Genomic DNA, 23,174 nt, shown 5'->3' on the forward strand with positions numbered 1-23,174 from the left:
TTTAGGTTTGATTATGTTTTGTTTGAATAGGTTTGATTATGTTTTGTTTGTTTAGGATTGATTATGTTTTGTTTGTTTAGGTTTGATTATGTTTTGTTTGATTAGGTTTGATTATGTTTTGTTTGTTTAGGTTTGATTATGTTTTGTTTGATTAGGTTTGATTATGTTTTGTTTGATCGGGTTTGATTATGTTTTGTTTGTTTAGGTTTGATTATGTTTTGTTTGATTAGGTTTGATTATGTTTTGTTTGATTAGGTTTGATGATGGTTTTGTTTGTTAAGGCTTGATTAGGTTTTGTTTTTTGCTTTTGCTTTGTTTTGTTTTAAAATTAGGTAATACATTTTTTTATATGAGTGGTTGGTTTTTAAGTAATAATAACAGTGCATCTCTTTTATTGCTTGAAATGTATTATAAAGCTGCATTTTCTTTCAGGATGACAACTGACAACAGTTTTTTTTTTTTGTAGCATTAACACACTTTCTTTTTGTTTTTGCAGTGTAGGTCTGGATTCAGTTTGTTTTATTGGGAACATTCTGCTTAATTTTCAGGGTCAACAGGTTCTAATTTTGAGTATGTATGCTTAATGTTAGCTTAATGTTTCTATTACTTGAGTTTAGGATTTGCCTGGTGGACCCTGGTAGTTTATATTGCTGTTAGTTTTGCTTCCCTCTTGCTTGGAATTAGACCCAAGTTGTTTATTTCTCATAAGCAATGGTATATTTTTAAGCCCTCAAAATAATGCAATTACACTGATCAACTTACCAGATGCTTTGAAGAAAGTTGGCTTTAAAGAAAAATAAGAAAGAAAGAAATCAAGGCTGATATTATCAAAATAGTCTAAACAGTGCTCATTTTCAGTCCATTCAGCTGCTCTGCATTTCCCCATAATCCATATACTGTATAACGTAATGAAACATCCAGCATATTATGGTGATTAGGTTAAAACCCTTTATTTCCCCTTACAGGAAATCAGTTTGTGGGTATTTACAAGCTGTTTGATGTGGGATGTGTCCCATGGAACGTTCACACTCCATAAGAATGCCTCACAAGGTGTTCTCAGAGCAGATGTTGAACAGAAACTATGCTCTTTGTTTAGGTCAAAGCTCACTTGGTTTTTACTTCTTCAGGAAGAAGAGCTGAGAGCAGAACTTTTTAGAGAGGTGCACACTTCACACAACACACAACAGTGCCTCCGTGTCAGTGATAACATGATGGAGAAAGGAGCTCTTAACACTCAAGTTCAGATGGGACTTGTGATCAAAACGGAGCTTGATGCTGGTATGGATGCGCATTCAATCATGAATGCGGCTTCACCATTGCTGTAACACAGCAGACAGCCACAGTCTACAGGCAGATTAATATTGTGGAGGATGACAGTTTAAGAGATTTAGTGCCCATTGCAATGAATGGGCAACCTATGGGGAGACTAGTTCTTTCAATTAGTCGACCTCCGACTTAGACTTTGGGAACGTTTAATGTTACTTGAATTTGTGCTATTTTAGTGCATTTCTATATTTATACTGTGGAAGGCTTTGTTTGGAAAATGTTAATAAAGCATTGTATTGTTACATATTGTTTTATTTTCTTTCTTAAGTTGGAAATAAATGCACTGTGACAGTAAAATAAATATAAATATTGATTAGATATTTCAGCACTTATAAAATCTGTGATTAACCGCAATTAACTACAAAAAAAATGTAATTAATTGTGATTAAACATTTTGATCGATAGACGGCACAATTTTCTTTTTTTTATCAGGTTTATCAAATACTGGAACCAGATTTCAGGCCTCTTTATGGTGGATGTGAAAGTGTATTTTAAGTAGCTAAAGAGCTTTTATCAACAAGTTAATACTTTAAAATGTGTAAAAGGAGAAGGAGAAAAAAAATAACCCATAACATACCACTTTGAATGAACACATAACATAACACTTGGAATTGATCTATCTCTACTTCATCTGAAAACTTTTTGTTGGTGCTTGGTCCATCCATCCATCCATCCATCCATCCATTCATCCATCCATCCATCCATCCATCCATCCATCCATCCATCCATCCATCCAGACTGTACCTACTACACCTTTGTTCAAAAGACAGGAATATAATGAGTGTCAGGTTTTTTTGACAATTTCATTTAGATGTTTAAAAATTCAGTGTTGTACGATTCAGTATGGGGTAATGAGAGCACAGTTACTATGGCAACATTTGTTTATATCAGAGACACATTTAGTGGTGTCACACCACAGACATTTCCACATGCTAGTGGTGGGACAGATTGCGCCATGTGTTGGTAATTTTGCATATGTTTTGTCTCATTCACAATGCCAGTCAGTATTGTGGTTTGTTAATAGAACTCTCTAATCTGTCATAGTCTGAGTTAACTCTGTCGTATTCTTTGTGCTTGGATTTCATCTGTAACCGTGGGTTGCGGAACTTTCCATTGCTAATCAAAAATAGAATGCAACTATTCAATCACTGGATCAGTATCAGCTCCAATACTGACATTCTTAACCAAATCGATATTAGTCCAACAATAATTGATTGTTATCCTGAAGCTCCAAAAATGGCATAAAGAACCATAAATGCACCATTAAAATACTCCATATGACTCATGCATTATATTTAAAGCCTCTTATACATATTATAGCTTTGTGAATCTCTAAAGGCTGCATATAATAAATAGGCTGCAAGTGCAGTGCACTTTAGTAAATGAATGGTGCTCTTTTGTGTCACACACTCTCACATAGCACGTGCTGGCTGATAACAAGCTGCTGTTTTCAGCTTTCAGAGTGGCACGCAATATGTGGGTGCTCCACACAGACTACATCTCAGATATAGATGCTTGATATTTTGGTTTGCTTATAACATGCATTGAGATCGGAACTGGAGAAGCAATTCACCAGATTTAAAATTAAAAGTATATTAAACCACTGTTAACTAGCCCAGACACTCTAAGGCTACTGTCTTTTTGGAGTGTTCATCATAATAAAAGCCTCAGGGTTTAGGTTAAAAGTGCTGTAAGCAGTTTTAGCCTTCCTGGAACTTCCACCAGACTATGCAGTCTTTGACTAGCCAAGTCCTCTCTTTACAAAACACTTCACTCTAAAGACATGCAAACACTCACAAACACACTAGAGACTGTTTGGAGCTGATGGAGGGGGTAGAGTTTTGCCGTCCGAACATGAAAGTTTCACTTAAGCAGGACACCTTACCGGCCCTTTTACGAGCATTTATGGGCTGCCCTGTGAACACGGCAAAGTGCACAATGATTGACAGGCAAAAAGTCTTATGCTTGGCTGAACAAACGATCCGATAAGCCCGCAGACTGCCTAGCGCTGTTAACGAGACGGGTGTGATATTTCATGGCACCTATTTCAGTGATATCTGACAAAGGCATTGCATGTCATTTCATAAATAAAATAAAAAAATCACTTTGCTTTCAAGAAATATGACTGAAATGCATTACTTTGTATAATACAATTATAATATTTATTATTATTAATGTTATTATATATATATATATATATATATATATATATATATATATATATATATATATATATATATATATATATTATTTTATATATACATATATATAGTTCCACACAGTGAGGTATAGATATTCTAAACTGATTAAGAAATACTTACACTGGTGAAATAAACAACACGTGTCAGATGGGGATCGGTTTTGTCCCAAAAAAATGTAATCCATGCACACAAATCAAAACAGGTGTGACAAATTCCCTCTATATTAATAATAGTGACCAACCAATGCTTTTCAAAAACGGCAAAAACAATTATGTGACAAACACAGGTGAAAACAAGGCTGTTATCTTTCACTGATTTTTAGACTAATTCTACCCAAAGTCTACCCACTACGAATTATCCCATGATGTCCTTCATCATTTCCTTACCAGATGTGTTTAATCCATCAATTGTTGTTAGATGGGGCATTTGCCGCCATTAGCATATGACATAGCATTTGCAGGTAAACTATTTAATTATTAATTATTATTTAGACCCCAAAGAGATTGCTCAGAGATTGCTCTTTCAAAGCTCAGGATACGTATAGTAATTGAGTTTTCAGTTATGTTTTATTTAAGTATCAACTTTGTCTGATAATTTGGTGTCTCAGCAAATATGAGCATTGTTTGAGACATTGTTGGGAACTCAAGATGAGACGTGATATTACTGCTGTCTTTTGCACCAACAATTAAAAATAGTGCAGATGGGCGCAAAAACAGCAAGATGCAGAGCAGCTGAATGAAACAGAATAAGGTCTTCTTTTCAGAGTTGTAACTTGACATTGCGTCTTTTAAAAGTGGTTTGAGATACATGACAACTGTCAAAGACATATGCGTAGTGAATGTTTATATACATAAAATAAAATAAAAAGTTCCCTTTGGTGTTCAGGAATAGTTAGTAGGCCACACAAGGTCTGTCTGTCCTGCTCTCTCTCTGTTTATGAACTGAGCACCAGTGGGCAGGGCCAAGGGCATAGATTTGGCTTGAATATTAGGGGGTTGCAGTGTGAAGCATTTAAATGTTTCCATTGATCATGGTATAAGTATAAAAATAAATATACCCCATCCCCCCTGGAATCTACGTCCTCAGGTGGGGCCAAGGGTGCGATGATTTAAAGTAGGCATTGATGTTGTTATTGCAGAGCCGGTCATGAATTATTGAGCCCCCAGTGACACAGGGAAGTCACGAAAGTAGAAAACAAGGCATTCTTGCTGCTTAGTTTCAATAAATGCTTACAGGTGAAACTCGAAAAATTAGAATATCGTGCAAAAGTTCATTAATTTCAGTAATTCAACTTAAAAGGTGAAACTAATATATTATATAGATTCATTACAAGCAAAGTAAGATATTTCAAGCCTTTATTTGATATAATTTGGATGATTATGGCTTACAGCTTATGAAAACCCCAAATTCAGAATCTCAGAAAATTAGAATATTACATGAAATCAATAAAAAAAAAAGGATTTTAAATACAGAAATGTCGGCCCTCTGAAAAGTATAATCATGCATATGTACTCAGTACTTGGTTTGGGCCCCTTTTGCATTAAGTACTGCCTCAATGCGGCGTGGCATGGATGCTATCAGCCTGTGGCACTGCTGAGGTGTTATGGAAGACCAAGATGCTTCAATAGCGGCCTTCAGCTCTTCTGCTTTGTTTGGTCTCATGTCTCTCATCTTTCTCTTGGCAATGCCCCATAGATTCTCTATGGGGTTCAGGTCAGGCGAGTTTGCTGGCCAATCAAGCACAGTAATACCATGGTCATTGAACCAGGTTTTGGTACTTTTGGCAGTGTGGGCAGGTGCCAAGTCCTGCTGGAAAATGAAGTCAGCATCTCCATAAAGCTTGTCTGCTGAAGGAAGCATGAAGTGCTCTAAAATGTCCCAGTAGACGGTTGCGTTGACTCTGGACTTAATAAAGCACAGTGGACCAACACCAGCCAATGACATGGCTCCCCAAACCAACACAGACTGTGGAAACTTCACACTGGACTTCAAGCATCTTGGATTGTGTGCCTCTCCATTCTTCCTCCAGACTCTGGGACCTTGGTTTCCAAATGAGATGCAAAATTTGCTCTCATCAGAAAAGAGGACTTTGGACCACTGAGCAACAGACCAGTTCTTTTTTCTTTAGCCCAGGTAAGACGTTTGACATTTGAAGCCCATGTCCAGGACCCATCTGTGTGTGGTGGCTCTTGATGCAGTAACTCCAGCCTCAGTCCACTCCTTGTGAAGCTCCCCCACACATTTGAATGGCCTTTTCCTGACAATCCTCTCCAGGCTAAGGTCATCTCTGCTGCTTGTGCACCTTTTTCTTCCACACTTTTCCCTTCCACTTAACTTTCTATTAATGTGCTTTGATACAGCACTTTGAGAACATCCAACTTCTTTTGCAATTTACCTTTTGAGGCTTTCCCTCCTTGTGGAGGGTGTCAATGATGGTTTTCTGCACAACTGTCAGGTCAGCAGTCTTCCCCATGATTGTGAATTCAACTGAACCAGACTGAGAGACCATTTAAAGGCTCAGGAACCCTTTGCAGGTGTTTAGCTGATTAGAGTGTGACACTTTGAGCCTACAATACTGAACCTTTTCACAATATTCTAATTTACTGAGATTCTGAATTTGGGGTTTTCATAAGCTGTAAGCCATAATCATCAAAATTTTATCAAATAAAGGCTTGAAATTTCTTACTTTGCTTGTAATGAGTCTATATAATATATTAGTTTCACCTTTTAAGTTGAATTACTGAAATTAATGAAATTTTGCACGATATTCTAATTTTTCGAGTTTCACCTGTATATTGCACTGGGCATTACGTTTTGAGTTCTGTAATTTACAGTATGTTTTTATAATAGAATGACCTCTTATTTGTCAAAATATCAAGTTAATGTTTATTCCTCAAGACATGCCTTTAAAGTTCAGAATTTAAAATAAAATTGCTTTGTGAGGCACAGTTGGGCATACAACTAACAAACGTTATTTGAAAGGGTAAGTTACAAAAAAGCTTAAAACCAGCCTTAGTTGGTTTAATAGTCTTAGATGATTTAAGCTGGTCTAACTGGTCTTCATCTGGTCCTCAGACCAGCTAAGACCACCAAACCATTTTTTTCAGCAGGGATACCTGCCAACCAGACCACAAATTTCTAAACTTACTAAATACATGAGGAAAGCAAGAGACAAACAATGCATTATCACCATAGAAAAAAACATGAATGTTACTTCAAATCAGAAATGTTTTACATAACAGTCATTATCCTGTTCTTAGCTTTTCTTTCCATCCCTGTAATTGCTGTCTGTATTTTGTTAATTTCATACATGTGTGCATGCATGGATTCTGTTCAGTTATAGGCCTTGAGCCACTTAACTGCTCAAAGAGAACAGTTACAGATATCTGCCTTTTCTGCTGAGTCTGGGAGCACAGAGAGTGCTAACTTCAGATAATCAGAGGGTAGACAAGCAGTTCAATGGGAACCGGAATGATTATAGTTTATCTTGAGCATTTGTTGCAGATTGTGGCCTTCAGTCTTTTATAACTGTTGCAGTATACCCTAACATGTACAAACAAAAAGGAGTGTGATGTCATCTATCTTGTAATGCAAGCACAACAGGCAAAAGCCTTGGGGAAAAAAGGATGTATATATACTATGTATCTCTCTCTCTCTCTCTCTCTATATATATAGAGAGAGATCTATCTATATATATATATAGAGAGAGAGAGAGAGAGAGAGAGAGAGAGAGAGAGAGAGTGTTTTCATTTTACATAATCTTTTCTTTGTTTCAAATATTTCAGAATTCTAAAAATGTATATATAAAAAAAAGATTTTCATTGTGGTCACAGATTCTGCCTCATAGTACAATACACGACTTGCAGTCATTGCCCTTCGACTCACAGTCTTGATTTCGGTCACACTACATGACTAATTACAGACTACACAACCATTGGACTGAGGCCATGTGTACACCTGGTACTAAGATGTGTTTTGAGTTAACAGATCACATGTGTACAAGCAAGACTCTACCTGTAACATCTGGTCATCTCTTTTGACCACTTGTGATTGTATTTCATGGGGAAACTCTATGAATTCATGAGGACATACTGTACATCAATCATTACATCTGTGTTTTACTGAATAGTAATAAAGCGCTAAAAATAAAAGAAAAAAAGTGTTAAAACCGGCACAGAGTTTCTCTTAATAATACTTGCATAATGTGTGTGCTTCTCATATCTGTGTACCTGCATGTTTATATCAGCACACTGAAGACTGCATTCATGCATGCGTTCAACACAAAAGTTTCCTATCAGTTATTTCCCTTTAAATACGCACGTAACTGTAAAAGTTTAAACTCTTGTTTTATTAGATGCACTCCACTGCTGTGGCACTACGAGCCCAACTACTTAATGGGTTTAAAGGGAGGAAATCTCAAAACAGTTTGAGCCCCTTACAGATCTCTTTTGCGCCGTCCCGTTTCAAACAGATCAGCCAAAATACACCATAAAATTTTAAAAAATTATTAATTCGTGATAACATCAACAGACATGCAAGAATGGCTCGCTCCAATTTTTGTGCTTTTTGCTAAGGAAAAACAGCTGAAAGTCATAAAGACATCGGATAGGGAGATGTGGGTATTTATTTATTTTTTTCTAATAACTTTTTGTCTCCTGCTTCCCAATACCATGCTCTCTGTGACTGGGCAGAGGATGGGGATGGGACATGATTCCACACTGCAGCTTCCAGTCGACCTTTATCCCTCTCTGAGGCTTGATTAGCCTGATTAGGGGCCAGGTGTGCGGAATCACGACCCACCCCCGCCCTCCGCCCGTCACACTCTCCTCTTGATGAGCTTGAGTCATGTAGTGTGCACTAGACTTTAGTAGCTCTCGTACCATAGTACAGTTTATAACTGCACAGCTGTTGTTAAGACTCAAATGGCATTTTAGTTGTGCGACCCTCCAACTTTAGTATATACTGTACTTTTTGTGAAAAACGTGCACTTTTAATTGGTTGTTAGTATTCCAATCTAACGATACAGTATATTAACCACGTTTTATTTTACTCTGTGATCCCATAATTGTTAAATTGATTGATTAGTATGCTGCAGAACATGTTGTTTGAACAGTTCATTATTTTAACTAACTATATTTTGTAGGTGAAATGTCATTCATCATAGAGTTTAAAAATAGTTAAAATGTTCATGAAAAAATAAGTAAAATGCAAAGTGTTGGACAACAATATTTAAACCCTGAACTGAACCTCAGATTTCAATAGTATCTGTCTCTTTAAACTCTGATCTGTGATTGTATGATCATGCTTGAAGTTTTGTGCACTCAAGTTTTCCAGGCACGGAAAAAGTGAGCATCTGAGGTCATGGACAGTTCTTCAGAGCAACAGTTCATACTGTTATTGTTACAGAAGTTTTTTTTGGCTTGTAAATTATTGTGTGGCAGTGATTATTCAGTGTTTAATGACAAACCTGACACAGATATTTTGTTCCTGTGTTTAGGCGTTTCAATGAAGATAGAAAGGGCTTGCCGGGTGAAAGTCTAATTATAGTAGAGGTGGACCAAAATCATTCAATCTGCCAGGATTAATAAACATGGGGGATATGTATGTACGAGTAACTTTCATGTACTAAATCTGTAAGACCTACATTAATTCCACTGAAGTCTTGTCAACTGGAGGTTGATAATGTCATTCATCTTTGTTCAAGGGGAACGATTTCATTAAAACCATTGACTTTCAGTTTGTGCTTTTCTGCATTCACATTAAGCATGCAAATGTGGCAAGAAACACACAAACCAGGTCAGTCTGTTAAGCAGGGCCACCACACAGATTCAGCTGGGTAAACATTTGTCAGAACAAGGCTGAAGTGTTCTCCTGTCTCCATTGATGATGAATGTGCCTGCGTTGACCTCTGGTGACCCCTTCACCCCAAATACCTCAGATTTCTCATCATTTCTACTCTGAAATAACTGACAACTCCACTGGGTGAAAAGAGGTTTGTTTTGTTAACGGCTCACAGCAACAGCAAGTAATTTACCACAAATGTTGTTTAACTTGTTGTGTTTAATCATTACAGAAAAATACATATTTATTGCCAAATGTATTTTAGCCCTCAATGGGTCCTCTATAGGCCCAGATGGTATTCTGTCCTAATTGTATGAAACTGAATCTGACACATTCGCATTTTCTGCACATTTGTTTTGGAGAAAATCTGCTAAATTGAAAGGATTTAAACATGGTAACATTTTTAAACATAACTAATAATACTTAACTTTTATAGGCCTTCAAAGTCATTTAAGCAAGTCAGTCCACTCATCAGCCATTTTTGGAATCCTGTTGGGCAGGCTGGGCTGTTTTTCTATGTAATCAAGTGGCATACAAGAGCAGCTCCTATCTACTTAAATGGGGAAAGACCAAAATCTCCAAAAAGGTTGGTCAAGATTATGATCAAAGAAAATATTTCAAATCAGCAGTAAAATCTGACAACAGTGGAATCACCAATTCTGATTTTTTTTTTTACTCTGATTATGCAGAAAAATGCTATTTCTTGTATCGCTAATTTGCATGTGCGTTCTCTCAAGTTGATTGACAGGTGATGATGTCTGTATCTAAAAGGTCTTTTACAAGTTGGCACTTCCTTTTCTAAATTTGTCTACTTTTCTATGTTCTCTGTTGGGCATTCCAGTTTCTAAATGGTGAATAAATAGTCTCTGGTGGTGGTGGCATAGTGGGCTAAAGCACATAACTGTTAATTAGAAGGTCACTGGTTCGATCACCATGGCCACCACCACTGTGTCCTTGAGCAAGGCACTTAAATCCAGGTTGCTCCGGGGGGATTGTCCCTGTAATAAGTGCACTGTAAGTCGCTTTGGATGAAAGCATCATAAGAAAGTCATACAGATTTTGGAATGGAATATAGGAAACTAAATCATGGCAGAATATGAATTGTGAGGTGAACCATCCCTTTATGGGTAACCTACCATGCAGCTGAAAAATTGATTGTTACAGTTTATTTTGGATGGAAGTTTGGACCCCTTGAACACACAGTTTAGTGTCTCCATGGCTTTTAATAGTACTGAATGAAGTTCTGGCTTCATTCTGAGCTGATTCAGAGCTGTCTGACTCATCTTTGAGTAATAGCTGACTATAGTCTCTCATTGACACCAGCATGTTCACACTTGTAACAGTAGCCCTACTCCAAGTCATTTTCCATGCTCTCATGGGGGCCCTGAGCATTTGTGAAAAATGAGATCCGGCAATTGATTCCGCACCTGGCCATCTGGCATTGAGTGTATAGAAAAGTGGGTTTGTTTGTGCGGGTGCTAGTGTTTGTATGATGATGATGTTTGTGTACACATAAGAAAACAGCTGCAACCAGCGAGTAACATTCTCTCATTTAGGATGACTACAATATTTTTTAGAACTCACAAATTGCTCATTCAGTTTTAATTTTTAAGGAATTACAATTTCCATACTGGACATAAAATAGATTAATTGGTGCATCACCTCTTATTTAAAGCTGAAATATCATGAGATGGCTCGTTGCCAAAGAACTTTTATATGACCAGTTTGATTTATCACCTGATAACATGACACCCAGAACAACATACAGAGTTCACCAAAACAACAATGGCAAATAAAAATCTCCCCGGCCCCAGCACACTGACTCCATCCATAGCTGATGTTTTTGAAAAGGGTAAAAACAATTTCCAATGACAATGCTAAAGCAAAATGCATCACTAAGAATATCATGGAGTTTATTACTTTGTATGATCAGCCCTTTTCAGTAGTCAAAAACATAGGATTTTGCAAGTTGATCGAACACATTGAGCCCTGTAATACAATTCCGAGTAGTCGTTATTTCTCAGATGTGTGTCTGCCAGAAATGTACGCCATTGTTGCGAATCACATCCAGGAGATTCTGACTGCAGACATACCAGCCTTTAGTTTTACTACTGACATTTGGAGCTCAGACGTAGTATGCTAAGTCTTACAGCACAATGGCTAGACAACAATTTAAAATTGTAGACGGTTCTGCTTCACACACATGAGTTTGGTCACACTCAGCAGCAGCCATATCAGAGGCATTTTGCAGTATGCTACAAACTTGGCAAATTGATTAATAAAAAATGCACTTCATAATCAGGGACACTGCAAGGAACATGGCGAAAGCTATGGAGGACCTCGATCTAAAATGCCTGCCCTGCATGGCATATACTCTTTAGTTAGCTTTCAAACAGGGAGTGCTGAGTCAGTGCAGTATAGCAGATGTGATAGCTAAAGGGAGAAAGGTTGTAGGCCGCTTAAATAATTCTCCTTTTGCATACTCACGCTTAGCAAATTTACAAAAACAGTTTAGATGGCCAACAAAAAGGCATCATAAAGATGTCACAACGAGATGGAATAGTACATATTATATGCTGGAAAGGTTATTTGAGCAAAAGACAGTCCTGGTTGCATATGTAGCTTATTATGATCTTCCCGCACAGTACAGTGCCCACCAGTGGGCGTTCATTGACTATGTCATTTCCATTCTTGCCGCCTTTGAGCAGTTAACAAAGGAGATAAGCTCATTCAATGCATCTGTTGCTGAAGTCATCCCCTTAGGCACTAAAGCGTCTGCTAAGCAAAGAGGTTGAAACAGACCATGGAGTAAAAATGGCGAAACACACACTCTTGGAGGTTGTCAGCAGGCGATGTAATCAGACGGAATCCAAACCCTTGTACTGCATCGCTACTTTTCTTTTCAAAGATCATTACTTTGATTCTGGTATAAAACAGCGGGCACGCGAAATGATCTAAACTGAAATTTATCTGATAGAAACCAAAGACATAGGACTCAGTGGACTGCCGGTTGGGGATATGGACACAGTGCGCACAACAGAGAGACTTCTGTGAAATTTGGTGGAGGATAGGTTTAATTTATCTGCATCATCTTTGTGTTTCTACACTTTGACTGGAGTCCATCTGTGTCAAATTAAATTAATTTGGATCTGATTTTGAAAGGCACACTCCTGTCTATATAAGGTCTCACAGCTGAAAATATATATCAGGGCAAAAACCAACCCATGAGGTCAAAGGAACTGGGTATAGAGCTCAAAGACAGGATTGTGTTTTGGTTGCATTGAAGGTTCCCAAGAGCACAGTGGCCTCCATAATTCTTAAATGGAAGAAGTTTGGAACAACCAGCACTCTTCCCTAGCTGGCCACCCAGCACAACTGAGCAATCAGGGGAGAAGGGCCTTGGTAAAAAAGGTGAACCCAATGGTCACTCTGGTTGAGCTCCAGAGATCATGTGTAGAGATGGGAGAAACTTGTAGAAGGACAACCATCACTGCAACACTCCACCGATCTGGGCTTTATGGCAGAGTGGACAGGAGGAAGCCTCTCCTCAGTGGAAGACACATAAAAAGCCTGCTTGGAATTTGAAATAAAAAAGCACATAAAAGACTCTCAGACTGTGGGAAACAAGATTCTCTGGTCTGATGAAATGAAGATTGAACTGTTTGGCCTCAATTCCAAGCAACATGTCTGGAGTAAACCAGGCACTGCTCATCACCTGCACAATGCCATCCCAATGGTAAAGCATGGGGGTGGTAGCATCATGCTGTGGGGGTGCTTTTCAGTGGTAGGGACTGGGGGACTGGTCAGGGTTGAAGGAAAGTGGAATGTAGAAAAATACAGAAATATCCTTAATGAAAACCTGGTCCAGAGCACTCAGGACCTCAGAATGGCCTGAAGATTCACCTTCCAACAGGACAATGACCCTAAGCACACAGGCAAGACAACGCATGAGTGGATTAGGGACAACGCTGTGAATGTCCTTGAGGGGCCCAGCTAGAGCCCGGACTTGAATCTAATCGAACAACCCTGGAGTAGAGGTCGACCGATATATCGGTTTTGCCAATTAATCGTCACCGCTAACGATTTCCGGAACTATCGTTTATCAGCAAAAATCCACACAAATCATTTTCCCCCATTGTGGCCCATTGTGTCCGGTGCTGGTGCGGCTGGGAAGGGCACACTGTCATTATACAGTATGAGAGCGGCCTCTAGAGGCAATCATCGATGCCGCGTGGTGGATGTTTTGACACGTGAGACTGCACATTGAATGAAGTGCAACACTGCACAGAGCTGAACAATGCAGATATAAAACACCAACAACTAAAAGGTATGTATACAGTACATGCTGTCATATCATTATAAAGTAATTAATTTCTTGAATAGGTGCTGCATTAGTAAAGAACAGCAGTATGTTTGCAGACCAGGCCAAGAGGACGCTAACTTTAAAACTAACCTCAAGCGGTTAGAACAATGTTACAAAAATCATGCAAGTCCTATTCAAATGTTTAAAAAAAGTTATTACCATCTATTTGCATTAGTTTATATCAGTCACGTTTATGCTTTAGACTGCTAGCCCTTTATATATAAAGGTAGTCAGAGATTTGAGAAAAATATCTTCATACAGTCAAGAGAAACGTATAAACATATCAGAAATGCATCTGATTTTAATAAATGTTTTATCCTCACATTAATGCGTATTTTTGTCATTTTGATTAGATAATCATCAAGTGATCGTTTTGTGTGTGTGTGTGTGAGTCAAATTTCTCGGAGAATTTAAATGAACGTAACGCAAAATATCACTGAATCTTATAGAAGTGTTAAAAAAACATAAGACATTGCAATTAATTAGTTTGCCCTAGTTTCACATTAAATACCCCTCACCAGAAGTGAAGTAAAAAATAGTGTAAAAAATACATATATTATTATTATTATTATTATTATTATTATTATTGTCATCATTAGTATTTGTTTACAATTTATAACAATATTTAAATTAAACCGGTTCCAAACAATAACTGTGTGAATGAAAAGTGAGCTCATATCTTAGAACTAAACTGAACAAAAAAGAGATCTGAATCATTTGAAGTCCAAAATCTTTGGAAAAAATAAAACACTGGTTTCTTTTCTACTGAAGTCTGGAATTACTGTTAATTTTCTACTACATTATCCAGTATACTAGTTAATAATAAAGTGTTTCTTAATAAGCTATACATTTAGTTAGAGGTTTGTGTTTCTTTACTTATTAAAGAATGCTTCCAATTAGTTACACACTATAATGTAAAGATATTCTAAACTGATTATGCAAAAAAAAACAACAACAACAACGCTGGTATTGGATCGCGATCGGTATTGGCCAATTCTGAGATTTCTGGTATCAGAATCAGAAGAGAAAAAGTGGTATTGGTACATCCCTACTTTAAATGTTATTTTTCACTTCAGTATCAATTTTCGGTCGATTAATTGGTTATCGTCTTGTCTTCCCAACTTAGTTATCAGTATCGGCAAAATCCTATATTGGTCGACTTCTACTTTGGAGATACCTGAAAATGGCTGTCCATTGACAGTCCCCATCCAACCTGACAGAGCTTAAGAGGATCTGCAGAGAAGAATGGCATAAAATCCCCAAATCCAGGTGTGCACAGCTTGTCACATCATACACAAAAAGACTTGAGGCTGTAATCGCTGCCTCAATGAGGTGCTTCAACTAAGTACATGGTTAAGGGTCTGAATACTTATGTCAATGTGATATTTCAGTTTTTTCTTTTTAATAAATTTGCAAAGTTATCAAAAATCTTGTTTTTGCTTTGTCATTATGGGGGTATGAAGACTGTTGTGCAAAAAAAACATTTAAAGCATTTTAGCATAAAGCTGCAACATAACAAAATTTGAAAAAATTAAGGGGTCTTAATGCACTGTATGTTGTTGCATAATGTGCAAGTATGACTTTTTTTTATATCATGCATTTTTATATAGGCCTACTTGTTATATCATATGATGTGAAATATCAGATTTCAGATTTGTAAATATGAATTTACAAAAACAAAACAAAAAACTGAACATTTAACTCTTGCCTTCCCATTTCAAAAGTCCACCACACACCACTGGTCATTAATTTTACTTTGCATCTCAAAAACGCAATGGTCAATTGGCCAAAATAAAAATAAAAAATACAATTAAAACGGCAAAATGTGTCTATATGTATGTGTAAATAGTGCAACTATATAAATCAGAACAGTAATTTCAACAATTGAAATGTATATGAGGTGGTGGACTTGGTAAAAAAATGCTTTGATGCAAAGATGGTGGTGCTTTAAAGGGGATGAACATGGAGAGGCAAGTTCTTAGAAAGGATTTTAGTGTGCTAGCAGTCACAGCATGCTAAAACACCCTCTAAGTAGTTGTATTTCTAAATTCATCCCCTTAAAATTACCGCTGCTAAGGCTATTAATAGTAGAAATAAACATACAAATTCTTATCTCTTGCAGTAGCAGGTTTTTAATACTTTTAAACAGGGGAACTTAAATGGATTTGCATGTTCCAGTCCTCCCATACAAAGCCTCTCTTTCACCATCATTAATTTCCTCTCTGAAGTATGTTTTAGTTGTCCTTCTATCCTAAGTTTTATTTTCCTGCTGTGCCTAATATTTTAATTTTTTCCCAAGCCACATGTCCCTAGTTCAATTTACAGTTATTTTAACTGGCTACCCCACAGATTCCTCTCCACAAAAATTGCTCAAGCACTTGGTAAAAAAAAATATGAGTGATATGAATGTTAATCTATCCTACTTACAGTTTCCACAGTTTGGTAGTCCTCGACTCTGTACGGCTGTAAAACCGCCTACCTCATAAATGTCTTTGTGATTGCCTTTGGGGAGTCAGGATCTTAGCCAAGTGAATAGTATTATAAATTGTCATCACATTCAGGCTTTCTTTTACAGTTGAGAAGAATACCAGAACCTTGATTTTATTCTGAAATTGTGTAATGCAAATCTCTAATGAAGGCAGTAAAGGTGTGTACACACTGCCAGCGACATCGACTCAATACCATTCATTTTCAGTGCGAGCACAGCGACTTCCGGTGACACGAGCTGTCGCGACTGCTGGCGCTAGATGTGGGCGTGTCCAGCGACGCGACAAAGTTGAGAAAAGTTCAACTTTGGAGCGACTAACGGAAGCGACAGCCAATAGGAGAGACGACGGGAGAGCTCACGTGATCCTTCTCTCTCTCTCTCTCTCTCAGCTCCTGCAGTAACGGAAAGATGGATGAAAGGCTAATTCTTGCTGTTAGAAATTTTCCAGTGCTCTATGATATGTCCCTTCCCACGTACAAGGACATTTTTAAGAAAAATACTGCGTGGAAAGGTGTATCTGAGATCGCGGGGATTTTATGGACCCAGACAGACCGGCATTTGCATTTTCGCCAGAGATAAACAGCCGCTCTGGCAAACAGCACGCCTGGTTTCTCATTCATCTTTGATATAAAGCATTTTATGTACTGATTCCATTTATATTTAGTCTTTTCCCTCCAAAATGTTTGTTTTTAGTGGTAAGAAAAGCGATTCGCTGCCAACAGCAATGGAATGACATCCGTGAATGTCATTTATAAATGTTACACCCACTAGCGACTTCACCGCCAGCCACTGGCGACCTGCAGCGACAAAGTCGCTGGCAGTGTGTACGCACCTTAAGAACATTCCACATTTTAAATTGAAAATTAGCCAAGCCGTGCTGATATAAACAAGAAGATAATTTGGAGTAACTTATATTTTAATCACAATATAGCCAGCTCTGTTATTTTAGCTTTTCTTTTAGCTTTGTTTTCAAAAATAGTTCCAAACAAAGCCAAAGTTCCACAAGGATCAACTGCCACTGAGAAAAGCACAGACTGACAGACCGTCTAAAATGCTGCTAACACAGACAAGTGGAGTGATACAACCAATGAAGAGTCCCAGTGAGCTTATACTAAATATCAGCACCCTTGGAATGCAGCATATCCAATCAGCTTAGAAGACCAGAACTGCTATTTATGTAATGTAATTTCTATTAGATGTTGGTTATCCTATTGTTTGGTTTACTGAAATAATAGGTTGGAAACAGTGTAAAAAACAAAACAAAGAACTCCTGCATTGTTTCCTCTCTGGTGCTGACCAAGTAGAGTACAGGGTTGCTTCTTTACATCAGCTGTTTTCCTGCTACAAATGAAAATCTATTATCACGCCAACCTTAAAATGTTAAAGTTCACGATCTTTCATGTATACTTCATTTAAAGGCCAAGACATATAGCTTCCAGATAGATTTATTTCAGTACATCACAAGGAACGGATCTATGGAAAGGGATTAGGGTGAAGCTTTAAACTGGTGCCTTGCATTAAAATCCATTGTAGTTAAATGTAAAAAAAAGAAAAAAAGAAGGGTGAGTCTTTTAATGGGTAACACCAATCCTGAGATAAAGAGAAATAAATAGAGAGAGATTCAAAGGAGGCAAAGGCAAATGTTTCCAGTAATCATCTTTGAGAATTTCCTCAGGCAATCTCAAAGATATCATTTTACAAGGAGATATCTTCAGCTGAAAGTATGGAAAAATTCCATCAGCTGGATATTACTGGGGATTGTCTTTCAGTGCCAGTGCTGAATTAAACATTGTTCTTGCGGTTAAAAGACGTATCTTTTAACTGTTGAGAAAGATTTGAGGTGCAAGATTTACCTCATTTGTCAACTCTGCCAGAAGAAACTGAATGAGATACTCTGTCAAAGCACTTTACATAGTTTCCCTATCCTCAAAAATTGCCAATAAAATCATTTTTTTATTATTATTATTTCAGAGGAAGGTATTTTACTCTTGCCATTAAATACTTTCCCTTTAACATTTGTGGAAAATGTTGAGACTGAAACCATGCACACTTTGTCTGTGCTTCGTCCATTAATAAAAATTTTGCTGATTTTCTTTTTCCCAGATGTTTGCAAACCTGAGAAAGAATCTGAACTTAAGAAATACTTCAGTGGTTCTGGATTGTGCCTGCGAAAGAACACCTTAGATTTATGGCATTTTCTGATACTTATCCTTAATAGTGTTTGGAAGACTCAACTTGATTTGAAATGTTTAACCCACCTAACTGTGGTATTTACTGAAAGAAGAGTTAAACTGCTGTCACCAAGACAATTCAACACTTCCCTTGACTTAGTATTATGCTGTACCACATTTAAACACCCCATTAAAATCACTTGACAAGTGCAGTTTTCTTTCCTGTTTTGACATGTCCTGTTGAAACAAAAAGTTGGGGCAAAACATCCATGAACAAATCTTTGCTACTAGTCCGAAGTAGGTGATAGTGATAGTTCTGTTGATGGAGTGGTGGTGGCATAGTGGGCTAAAGCACATATCTGTTAATCAGAGGGTCACTGGTTTGATCCCCACAACCATCACCAAGACACTTAACTCCAGGTTGCTCCGGGGGGATTGTCCCTGTAATAAGTGCACTGTAAGTCGCTTTGGATAAAAGCATCTGCCAAATGCATAAATGTAAATGTAAAGATGCATCATCAATGTTTTGGTCTGTTTTACTGGATGAGAAAGACTATAAATTTGGTGTATATATGCTAAAACAATTTTGTCAACTTTTAGGAGTACACTAGCTTTCAGAAGACCTCAAAGCTAACAGAGATGGATTAAAAGCCACAAAACTCCTGCTTTGATTTCATGGGGTCTAAATATCTTCCGGTGCAAATTAAGGCTTGCGACCGTATTTTGAAATATCCCTTAAAAATGGTGATGATGATTCATGCTACACAATCCTCAAATTTGAAGTGACTTTACAAATTGAGAGTGACATACTAGTGACATGTCAGGAGTATATCATGTCTATTTGGAGGAGCGGTTCCCCTTAAGTCACAGCTGCGGGACAGCAGAGAACAAGGTGTGCTCTGTTAGTGTGTGATAGAGTTCAGTTCTGCACATTGTAATGCTTGCTGCTGCCTGGAACAGAGCAGCAGCATGCCTAAAATATTGCCTTGTTTGTATCTGTTCACTGTAGGTGGAGGTGATCCCTAGTCAGTGTCCCTTCATGGGCTGGTGTGTGCAGACATCAACTATCAGCTCTTCCAAAAATTCTGAAGATTCAGAAAACCTATATAAACCAATAATTAAATATTTTTAAAATGCGGCAATTCTGATTGGTTTAGACCAGAGGTCTTCAACCTTTAGCATGAGAAAAACCTCTTGGTGGATCAAGAGACTGGCAGGGACACTTGCCATAGATTGTATTAAATAGAGTGTTGTATTTTAAGCCTGGTCTATAACATTTGAACATTTTGTAATTGTCTTCTGAAGCCATACGGTCACTTTATATGCTGAATCAAACCCAATTTTGTTTGTAATTATTTTTTATAATAACAAAGTAAGATCCATAACCAAATAGGTTTGAAGTTATCAACGTAACCACCATATTTAATTTATGCACATTACTTTATTGATACGATTTATCTGAGAGTAAATAGCAGCTAAGATTTTGTTCTGTTGATCACACAAAGTGTTTGTATGGCTTCAGACAACTTGGTATATAGTACATGAGTCAGTATGGAAGTATGGTGTTTTTGCAACATGATCTGAGTTTTGCTTCTAAATGTTCAAGTACCCTGACATCGGCCCCATTATGCTGAGTTTCTGACAAGCACCATTTCCATTTTTGCATTGGTTAAAGTATGTTTAACTTCTCATGTAGCACGACCAGAAGCTTGTTGCTTCAGCCATATGTGAGACCCAGGTTCCCATCCCTTGTTGTGACAGGAAGTAATTGCATTCGCATAATCAGTGACGAGCGCAGTTTTGAGGTTCCAATTTTCCCTCTATGATAACATTTTTCTTAAATGTTTCTAACAGCAACCAACACATTTCTCAAATGTTTGTAACAGCACCCAACAGATTTTCCTCAGTATAAAGATTGTATGAAGAATAATTTTCCTTGACAATATTTTAGCAATCATGTCATGTGTCCTGTATTTCTGTTACCTGTTTAGAATCAGAACCGTTTATCAAAATGGTCTGAATTGTTCTGAAAGCTGATGCACTGTATCATTTTGAGTTTTTCTCACTCCATAAAAACAGAAATGAAATGACTAGAACCAGAGACTATTTAGCAGAGATGGGCCACTTCTATTAAAATGAATGGGAGAAATTGGAATGCCCAACCAAGGAGCTCTGAGCACACAACAATCAACGGATGTAGAAAGGAAGTCCCGCCTTTAGTTATAGAGCCAATCGCCTTTTAGACACAGACCTTGAATGTCAAACAGTTTGAAAGCGTGCATGCACATTAGCTATATACGCTGGGAAAATTGCTTTTTAGTGTAATATGAGGTAAAGAAGCACAATTTATTGAACCAGTTTTATCAGATTTTTACTGCTGATTACATTTGACCATTTTTTATTTTTTTATTTCGGTGTTCTGCCATTCAAGTAAATAGGAGCTACGCTGGAATCACTGGAAATAGCCTCCAGGGAGTGTTCCAAAGATGGCCGACAGTGCACTGACTTGCTAGAAAGACTTTGCTATAACAGAAAACGTCTCGGGTTACATGTGTAACCCTTGTTCCCTGAAAAAAGCGGAACGAGATGTTGCGCTGCTAAGCGCTACGGGGAACAGCTTTCGCTGTGAGCCGAGCTGAAATAATGTGTGGAACACGTCAATGAACATTGACCGGAATTTATAGCCTCGGTTGATGTAATCATTAGATGCACCTGAGGCCAGGCTATAAATGGATACGTCACCAGGTGTCGTCAGATACTTCTTTTTGAAGAGCAGTCCTGGGACGTCCCAGTGCGGCAAAGCAGCTCAACATCTCGTTCCGCCTTTTTCAGGGAACAAGGGTTACACATGTAACCCGAGACGTTCCCTTTACAAAAGGCTTCACTTTGATGTTGCGCTGCTAAGCGCTACAGGGAACGCAATACCCACGCCGCCGCAATTGGGGCTGTCCGGACCCCTACGGTTGTGCAGTGTACTCACAAAAACGCGAAAGGTCTCAGACATGAGCTTGAGATGTCGACTCAAGGGCATAAGAGCCCGGAGTAGCATAAACATCTAAACCATTCAATTTTGATGAATGTGTGTGGAGAGGACCAGCCTGCCGCATCACAAACTTGTTCAGGCATGAGCTGAGATGTCGACTCAAGGGCATGAGAGCCCGGAGTGCAGAACATCCAAACTAAAAAAGTCCAATGAATGTGTGCGGAGAGGACCAGCCTGCCGCAAGACACAAACTTGCTCAGGCATGAGCTGAGATGTCGACTCAAGGGCATAAGAGCCCAGAGTAGCAAAGCATCTAACCCATAAAGTTCGATGAATGTGTGTGAAGAGAACCCTATTGCAACACAAACTTGTCATGAAAACTGATGAATGTGAGCGGAGAGGATCAGCCTGCCGCATCACAATCTTGTTCAGGTATGAGCTGAGATGTCGACTCAAGGGCATAAGAGCCCGGAGTGGCAAAACATCCAAACTAAAAAAGTCCAACGAATGTGTGCGGAGGGGACAACCTGCTGCATCACAAACTTGTTTAGGCATGGGCTGAGATGTCGACTCAAGGGCATAAGAGCCCGGAGTAGCAAAGCATCTAGCCCACAAAGTTCGATGAATGTGTGTGAAGAGAACCCTATCGCAGCACAAACTTGTCATAAAGACTGATGAATGTGAGCGGAGAGGACCAGCCTGCCGCATCACAAACTTGTCCAGACATGAGCTTGAGATGTCGACTCAAGGGCATAAGAGCCCGGAGTGGCAAAACATCCAAACTATAAAAATCTAATGAATGCGTGCGGAGAGGACAACCTGCCGCATCACAAACTTGCTGCAGAGGGAGACCTCTAGCCAAGGTTTTAGAGGAGGAGTGCCCTCTGGAGCAGAGAGAAAAATAGAACAACATTCACTGCACACTGCCTAACTGATTCTATCTCCTAACAGAGGAAAGAAAGTTTTGACAGGGTGTGTGAAACACACAGAAACAGAATCGCTCTGAAAAAAGAGTTTCTGACGACACCTGGTGACGTATCCATTTATAGCCTGGCCTCAGGTGCATCTAATGATTACATCAACCGAGGCTATAAATTCCGGTCAATGTTCATTGACGTGTTCCACACATTATTTCAGCTCGGCTCACAGCGAAAGCTGTTCCCTGTAGCGCTTAGCAGCGCAACATCAAAGTGAAGCCTTTTGTAAAGGGAACAATTAAGTTTAATATTTAATTATTAAACCAAAAATTGCTTGGCCATGCCAGGTTTTGCACATATTTAGTGATCAAAACTCAGCTCCCCTGAGCTGTTCTAGATGGGGGGCAAGGGGTGTATAACACTTGCACACCTCTCCCCCACTCTGTTGGACGATATAACACCCCACCCACCAGGCAGATGGAATTTCTTAGCCACCACAGACTGATCACTCTACCCTGCCCGCCCCCCGCCCCCCTGTGAAAAAATCCTGACACCACCCTTGCTACCTCTGTCAATGATTTAGCACCGCACCTGGGTATTGGTATTCATATTCTGTTATGCTTGGATAATGTAAGGTCCAATAAGCCTCCATATTGTCAATCAGATCAATGGGAAGTGTTGCCAATCATAAGTAATGCAGTTTACTGTGAAACAAATATTCATGCTCACGCTCAGAACAGCTGAGTTCTGCGAAATACAGGTATGTGCAACATGAGTTCAATGAGAACCAGCGTGGTACATGTCATTCTCCTGCTGAGTGGAAAACTTATTCCTGTCAGAGAATGGAAAAGTCTTTCTAGTAATATTTTTATATATATATATAT

At 38.4% G+C, this 23,174-nt stretch overlaps 1 protein-coding gene across 1 annotated transcript in view; it reads left to right on the forward strand.

Annotated features, from left to right (window-relative positions):
- The window catches only part of ralgps1 (Ral GEF with PH domain and SH3 binding motif 1), a 178,395-nt gene that overhangs the window by 93,134 nt on the left and 62,087 nt on the right, over positions 1–23,174 (forward strand). The window lies entirely within an intron of this gene.

Source organism: Xyrauchen texanus, chromosome 27 (genome assembly GCF_025860055.1).
Source record: "Xyrauchen texanus isolate HMW12.3.18 chromosome 27, RBS_HiC_50CHRs, whole genome shotgun sequence".
NCBI lineage: Eukaryota > Metazoa > Chordata > Actinopteri > Cypriniformes > Catostomidae > Xyrauchen > Xyrauchen texanus.